The sequence below is a fragment of the Falco punctatus genome (assembly GCF_963210335.1).
Source record: "Falco punctatus genome assembly, contig: scaffold_128, whole genome shotgun sequence".
Taxonomy (NCBI): Eukaryota; Metazoa; Chordata; class Aves; order Falconiformes; family Falconidae; genus Falco; species Falco punctatus.
Genome location: NW_027660213.1, coordinates 20,376 through 28,911, shown reverse-complemented (window position 1 = coordinate 28,911; position 8,536 = coordinate 20,376). Strand labels below are relative to the sequence as shown.

Below are 8,536 nucleotides of genomic sequence, written 5' to 3'. Positions count from 1 at the left end.
AAACAGTGTTTCCCCGGGGCTGGGGGGAAGGATTTTCAGCCTGGGTGGAGCAGCTCCCTGCATGAACGAAGTTCTCTGTGCCTCTAAAAGAGAGCAGGGCCACCAGCCTGGTTTGGTCAGACCCTGCTAGGAGGGAGCAGGGTGGCTCGCTTGTGTGCTGCGCTGTGCACGAGTGTGATCCCCTGTCTGCTTCCTTGGGACCAGCTGCAGCCTGTGCTGCTGGGCATGTGTCTGAGTCAGGAGCGCAGGCAGCCAGCTGGGAGCCAAGTGTGAATCGGGAGGGATGGCTCCCAGCTGAACTGAGTGGTGGCAGCTGGATGCTGTGAAGGAGAGCAGAGGTGAGCTGCTGGGGCAGGGGGGGTGTTGGCAGGGGAGGAGGGGCTTGGTCCCTGCGGGAGCAGAGCTGGCTGTGTAGGACCCCAGGAACAGAACGGAGAGGGGGCAGTGATACAAACCCTGTACCCCCAAGTCCATGGTCGTGAGCATGGATGGTGCTGTGATTTTCAGCCTCTGGGCTCTTTCTGAAAGTGTGCGTCTCCCCCAGGGGAGGTGGCTAAGCCCTGTCCCGGGGAAGAAGCCTGGAAGAGACTCGGTTGTCCTTCCCCTTCCCTGTCTCGGCTCCGCCTGAGTGTCTGGGCGTCCAGCTCTGTGACAGGGGTGGTCTGCCTTACATTTCCATCTCCAGCATGGCGAAGCCCAGAACTGGGTCAGAAAGCGGTGGCTGCAGTCTGCTACATCCTGCAGGGCATCCTGAACCATGTGTGTAGGCTTGCCAAGTGTGGGCACCCATACCGACTGTAACTTCAGGTCTGTGGCTGCTTGAAAATGGCAGCTTGGCAGGGCTGTCGGCTGTCTGTAGCCATCAGGAGCCATGGCTCTGGTGAAAAAGCTGCAAGACAAGCTGGCTGTGGCCTCCCTCTTGTCGTCTGCCAGCAGGCTGGCTGACAGCACACACCAGCCGTGCCATCTCCCCAGCCTGCTCTCTGGCAATGCAGTGTATTCCTATCCCTCAAAGTCCCTGTGAGCTAGAAAAAAAGAACAGTCTGCACTGTTCACCTTCCCTGCCATCAGAAATGAAGCAGCTTTGGCAGAACGTGCGTGTTTTGCAAAATGCTGGAGCACCCCAAGGGCTTTGCGTGCAAAACGCGAGCGAATCAAATCAAGCTGCTTTTTGCAGAGAGCGTGGGTCCCCTTCTGCTGGATCACCAGGGTCTCTGCAGCTCCCCTTGCACAGGGCTGCATCAGCTCTTTCCTGCTGCCTGCCAGGGTTTTTGTCTGGGTGTTTAAAGGCCCTGGCAAAGGGAGTTTGCCTCCCGTGGGGTGGGAGCGGGTTGTGCAAGGGGGACCCACGCTCCCCCTCCAGTGATAGGCACTGCAGGGAGGCTGAAGAGCCCGTCTGAGCTGGGGCCCTCTGGGTGCTGTGCTTCTCTAGCCTGGGTGGCTGAAAGTAGCTCCTGCAGACCATCTTGGCGTGCTCTTGCCGAGCGATGACCTCTTCAGTGCTGTAATTTGGGATTTCCACAGCGACAAGCTGTGCTGCTGTGTGTGCGCTGGTGTAGTTGCCCTCCAGTTGATGGGCGTGGGTATGTCCAGCCCAGGGTCTGGCAACAGCAGATAGAGATTTGCCTCCATTACATGTGAGAGTTGGGATGTGGGAAGAGGAGCAAAGGAGAAAAAGGCTTTGAAGTCAAGGTGTATGCATTAAAAAAACAAACAAACAAAAAGCCCCCCAAAACTGAGCATGTTTCTCTCTGTCCAGCATGCTTGAACTCCCCTGTCCCAGGCTTCTCTTGTACTGTGAACTCTGTTTTACTTCAGGTTGAACCTGTCTAAGATAAAAAATAAACTGGCTAAACTTTGTGCAGAAATCTCTAAGATCCCGATGGGTCTTAACCTATATGAGAAAACAGAGTGAAGTAACCCTATTGCAATGTCCATGTGGTAAAATGGGGGTGAGCAAGCTGACCTGTGATCAGAGGCTGACGAAGGCAGGTGCTGGCTGGGAAGAATGGTGGGTCCTGCCTTCCCTGCTTCCCTGCCCTGCGTTTGCCTCTGCCAAGTAATGACTGGCTCATCTCGGTGGCAGTGTAGGGAGCACAGGCTAAAAGTGAAGTGGCCCACGGGTAGCATGTAACTCTGAGATCAAAGTCCGGAGGGAGGAGGGTGAGCCCTGGCTGTGCTCATGCTGAAGGCACCGGAGGGTGATGTGCTGCACATCGGGGTGCCTTTTTATTGCATGCCTTTGTGTTTTGTTGCTCAGTCCTTGGAAAAGACTGTGCTGAGGATCAGACGTGGCCCCGTGTCCCTTTCCTGTACCAGGCTGAGCCTTGCCTGAAGGGCTGCAGTTACCCAGGATTGCAATGCTCGTGTTCCCAGGTGCAGTGCGATAATGGCTGTGGGCCTTCTGAGGTCCAGTTATTTGGGCAGAAGCCTTTTTGAGAAGGAAGTATGGGGAAGATTAATATACAACACAAATTCTTTTTGGATGATTATTTCACACTCTACGATCCCATGGCATATGCCCAAGGCTCAGGCTTTGAGGTGTCCTGCTTGGCTTCTTGATGAAATACCAGCGATGCTTCCTATGAAGTGGGAATAAGTCTCCAGCTGTCTGATTTGGAAGTGCTCTCGTTTGCCATCTTATGCAGCTTCATGTTTCCACTGTGGTCTCACCAGCCAAAGAAGCAGTCCTGTCCTCCTAGCTGGAGGAGCCTCTGCGTCCTTGAAAGGAACGTGAGGGATTCAAACAACACTCAGCAAGCACTGACCTCCCTCGAGCCCTGTGTCAGGCCCTGCACAAGGGCAGGGCAGAGGCGCCCAGGTGAAGTGCGTCTGTCTGAACGTGTTACCGAAATCTCGGAATGAAGAACTTATCGACACCAATGTGATGTAGATAAGCAGACACTTCTTTATTGACGGCCGGGTGCGTGAGCGAGTCCTCTCACGATCAACGCACACCAGGTCCCAAACTCAGATTCCATATATAGAACTTATTCATACATATTCATTAAATATTCATGCATAATCATAACATTTCCCATAAATCATTTACATACTCTCCTCCTATATCCGATTCTGCGCAGTAAAGCGTAGAAAGGTCTAGAAATGGGTCTAGGGTACGATTTGGGTAGGTGGTATATGAGTCGGTGGTCGCGATCTCCCCCTGCCGGAATTACCTTTTACTAAAGTTCACAGTTTCTTGGCAGGCACCTACAAGCTGTTCCAGTTGACTCTCCCCAGTTTCTATTAATCTCATCCTCTGACATTTCAATGCACCTCTACGTAAAGAAGACTGGTTAAGTACAAAGGAACCTTTCAACCCTAAAGTTATTACCTAAGTTTTTCCACAATAGTTCCAGGCCCTTCTTCTAGCCTTGGTACAGGACGTACAAAAGATGTCATAACTACTTCTACTATATAGCTGTAAATTTTCCATAAAAATTTTCTTATTCCTCTATCTTTTAATTCTATTAAATGATTTTATAAAATCAATCAATCAATCTAATAAAATCAATCAATCTTAACTTATTAACAAATCGATAACATTTCCCCCCTTTGAAAGTGTTGAAAATCATCATTTCAATACTTTCACATTATTCATATATCTTTTGTTTCAACATATTTTGGTGATGGATCATATCTTGGTGAAATGGTTGGTACTTCTCTCATAATCATACGATTCACTGCAATTCTATTAGTAAACTGTTTCTTCAGACATGCATATACTAGCATGCTCATCAAAAAGACAACTAGCAACAGAAACAAAGTTTTAATTATAGATTGTATCCAAGAGCTCAAATTCCATCCCAGTTTGTTAAAAAATTTTCCCAAGCCAATCTGCTGACATATCCTTTTGAATTGTTTCAGTTTCTTTTTCAATTTTTTTTTTTTTCCAATAGGTCTAGATCATGTTCCACATCCTGAGTGACATTTGGAATGTGGATACAACAGTGGTCCAATTTATCCTTGAGATATCCACATACTCCATGTTCTTTAAGTAGGAGCATATCTAGTGCCATTCTATTTGTAAAGTCATTCTGGAGGTCGCCTGTAATTATATATTCAATTCCTTAAACCCCTTTTTGTTAACGTTTGCTAATTTTTCCACTTGACCAGCTAACTGATAGAGCCATGCTCTGTTTCTATATGAAGCTGTAGGATTTAAAAGTGATTCAAGTGCCCAACCAGTTTTCACTCCTATAAATGGTTCATTCCAAATATCATCATTTATCTCAGATCTCTTTATTCGTTTAGATTCTAAATTCTCTAAGGATCCTTTAAATGGTGATTTCTTTTAAATTGGACACAATGTTGGCATGCCTAAAGTAATTTGTTTCACCTTACCATCTAATGGTAAATGTGTGGTCCAGGTTCCATCGCTTAATGCCCAAACTAAATGTCCTGGACTTCAAATAGTAGTTTTACTACAACTAAACGAAGTTCCTTTCCTAACTGTAAAAGTGCTGGTCAAATTGAGAGTGTTCTTAAGACCTCGACAAAAACAACCAAATTTTAAAACAGTGGCCTACAGAGGAATTCTTTGGATTACTAAGTCTGCATTACTACAATCATACACTTTTTCACATTTCCACCATGGCGCTGCTTTATTTTCCTTCTCTCCCGATGAAGGTGACCTATCATTGACCCAGGGTAATACTGAAAAAAACCATTTCCATCCCAGGTAAAACACCAAAAAGTTCTTGCTATATACTGAAAATGGGAAAATATGGACATAGACCATATAGAGTCCCATTGTTTTACTAATTGGGTACCTTGGCCAGTTTTATTACACTTCCATTTCATGATACTTCTGCTCACATTGGTTTTAAATTGTTCATCATAAGAACACCATCCCACAGTCTTAAATCTCCCTATTTTGGTAAAACCATGATTTAACAATATTTCACAATCTGCCAGACTACCTGGAGTTTTCCACTGTTTTCTAATAACCTTTACTTGTTCATACCATTGAGTCACTGGCCTCTGTTCACAATAATTGGTTTCATTTTTATGTTCCAGGTTAGTCAAATTCATGGTTAAAATTCCCCATGGAATAGATTCACCTACTGCTCTTGGTATAGGTAAACAAGCAGTGATCTGCGTGATGTTTTGTAAATTGGCAAATTCTTTAATCAATCCTACCATCAAATTTTCCTCAGCCATTTGTTTGGGAATGTCAATCACTTGTTCTGTTTCTATTTGTCTTTTGTTCCTATTCACCAAGTCATCCCATGATCTCACCAACACTATCAACCAAAAGAAAATCCAAAAACCAATCATAACTTGATCTGCAAAATTAGACATGTTCCAAAGTCAATTTTTAAGTCTCTGGGTCACGTTCCACAGTCCTCCACGGAGTAGATGCCTTCTTTACGGTGCTTTCTTCACTCGAGTATAATGTATCCAAGCATCCGATTCTGCAATTTTGATAGCTGTAAAAGTGGTTAGCAGTATCTGGAAAGGTCCTCTCCAGTGCTCCTGCAAAGGTTCAGAGGTCCAAGTGTTCACATAGACATAGTCTCCTGGTTGGAAATCATGCACTGAATTTTCCAGGGATAAAGGTCTATTCCAAATTACTACACTTCAAATCACAGCCAAAGTTTTCCTTGAAAAAAACAAATAGTTATACACATCTTGTTTTCCTTTTACATGTATGTTTAGATTTGGTTCTAGAGACTCATATGGTTTTCCATATAATAATTCATAAGGACTGACTGAGGTTCCACTCTTTGGTTGTACTCTGATTCGTAATAATGCCAATGGAAGTGCCTGAGGCCACTTTAAACTAGTTTCTTGACAAATTTTACTTATTTGTCATTTTAACATTTGATTCATCCTTTCCACTTTCCCACTAGATTGTGGCCTCCAAGATGAATGTAAATCCCAATTAATACCCAATGCTTTGCTAACACTTTGGACTACTTCAGCCACAAAGTGTGGACCTCTGTCAGAGGAAATTCCAATAGGAACTCCAAATCTTGGAATTATTTCTTATAATAACCACTTTACAACCTCCTTTGCTTGTGTGGTGCGACAGGGAAGGGCTTCTGGCCATCCTGTAAAAGTATCAACCCCTACCAAGATGTACCGGTACCCATTGTATCTAGGCAACTCTGAAAAATCTACTTGCCAATAATCTCCAGGTTCTGTACCAGACTTCAGCCTTCCCATTTGAACCTTTTTCTTAATCACTGGATTATTTTTCAAACATACTTCACACTTTGCAGTTACCATTTTAGCTATTCCTAACATCTTAACTGATATTACTTGCTTTCGTAAGAATGTTACTAAGGCTTCTGCCCCCCAATGACATTCTTGGTGTCTCATTTGAATTATCTCTCTCATCAAAAGAGGTGGAATAACTACTTGCCCATTAGGAGTTACCCACCATCCCTCTAAGTTTTTCTTAGCATTTAATAACTGACCCAATTTGTCATCTTCCTCTGAATATCTCGGTTTTTCTCTGGGAAGGGTTACTGTTTTAGAAGGAATTATTGCCATTTGTAATGCTTGTTTCTTTGCTACCCTTTTTGCAGTTCTATCAGCTAAATTATTTCCAGCTATTATTTTTGTATTCCCAATCTGATGTGCCTTACAGTGCATGATTGCTACTTGATCTGGCTTTTGAACTGCTTGTAATAATCGTAATATTTCTGTTTGATGCTTAATGTTTGATCCTTGAGAGGACAATAACCCCCTCTCTTTCCACAAAGCTCCATGGACATGCACTACCCCAAAGGCATATTTTGAATCAGTCCAGATATTTACTCTCTTATCCTTGCTTAGTTCTAAGGCTCGAATTAAAGCGATGAGTTCTGCCTTTTGGGCTGATGTGGTACTCGCCAATGCTCCTGCTTCTATAACTGTAGTCTCTGTTGTTACCGCATATCCGGCGTATCGGACTCCTTGTTCCATAAAGCTGCTTCCATCAGTACACAGTTCCCAGTCTGGTCTCTCCAATGGCACATCCTTCAGATCTTCACGACTAGAATAAACATACTCGATGGTAGCCAAGCAATAATGTTCCAGTCGTCCTTCTTCCTGTATGGAACTTAAAAACACTGCAGGATTTACCAGGTTGGTTGTCTTTAGAATCACATAATCTTGTTCAGTCAATACCGCCTGGTATTTCATCATCCGGCTGGGGGACAGCCAACGTCCCTCCCCCCTTCTGTTCTAGGACAGTTATCACCATGTGTGGAACATAGACTGTTATTGTTCTTCCCAAAGTCAATTTCCGAGCTTCTTGTATGAGCATCACTGTTGCAGCCACTGCTCGAAGGCAGTTTGGCCACCCTTTACTCACTGTGTCCAGTTGTTTAGAGAAATATCCGACTGGTCGTTTCCAGCTTCCTATCCTCTGGGTTAGTACTCCCAGTGCCAGGTGTTGCCTTTCATGAACAAACAGCTGGAAATCTTTGGTTAGATCCGGCAGTTCCAAGGCAGGTGCAGACATTAAGGCACGTTTCAGTTCTACAAAAGCCTTTTGCTGTTGTGGGCCCCATACAAAGGGAGAGTTCTTTTGGGCCTCGTACAGAGGTTTAGCTATTAGCCCATAGTTCATAATCCAAAGGCGACACCACCCAGCCATTCCCAGAAATGCTCTGAGTTCATGAATATTTCTCGGCTCAGGTATACTGCAAATAGCTTCTTTGCGATTTCTTCCTAATTGCCGTTGTCCTTTTGAAATCTCAAAGCCTAGATATATCACAGTCTGGCAGGCTATCTGGGCTTTCTTCCTGGACACTTTGTATCCATTTAGTCCCAGAAAATTTAAAAGGTCAATAGTCACCTGCATACAGGTAAGTCTTTCTTCTGTAGCAATCAGTATGTCATCTACATACTGTAGGAGTAAATGTCCAGGCCTTGATTTATCCTGTTTCCAGATTTCAAGTTCCTTTGCTAATTGATTTCCAAAAATAGTTGGACTGTTTTTAAATCCTTGGGGTAATCTAGTCCATGTCAGCTGCATCTTTCGCCCAGTTTGTGGATTTTCCCATTCAAAAGCAAACAGTTTTCTGGTTTCCTTTTCCAAAGGTATACAAAAGAAAGCATCTTTTAAATCAAGCACTGTAAACCACTGATAAGTCTCCCTTAATGCTGTTAACAGTGTATAAGGGTTTGCTACCACAGGATAAATATCCTTAACTATTTGATTTACTGCTCTCAAATCTTGTACCAGTCTATATTCACCCGAAGGTTTTCTGACTGGTAAAATAGGAGTATTATACTCAGATTCACATTCTTCTAAAATTTTATACTCCAAAAATTTATCACTCCATTTCTTCAATTCCTGTCTCACTTCTGGTTTGATTGGATATTGTTTAATTCTCACTGTTCCTGCGCCTTCCTTCAAATCTATTTTAACCGGTTCTGCTAGTTTCGATTTGCCAGGATTATCTGTCTCCCATACAGTAGGGATCACTGCCAAATCCACCTCCGGTGGAATTTCTTGTTCCTTTACCTTTTCTTGTATCATCAAAACTTCTCCCGTTTTTGACTTGGGAATTTTCAAAAAGAATTCTCCTTCGTCAAA

At 43.9% G+C, this 8,536-nt stretch overlaps 1 long non-coding RNA gene across 1 annotated transcript; it reads right to left on the bottom strand.

The window, feature by feature from the left end:
- Nucleotides 1–5,124: 5,124 nt before the first annotated feature.
- Nucleotides 5,125–7,121, bottom strand: LOC308057588. Its single transcript, XR_013925343.1, has 2 exons — nt 6,883–7,121; nt 5,125–5,478 (listed from the first exon to the last, which is right to left on the bottom strand). It is a non-coding gene; the product is annotated as an uncharacterized lncRNA (long non-coding RNA).
- Nucleotides 7,122–8,536: the final 1,415 nt, after the last annotated feature.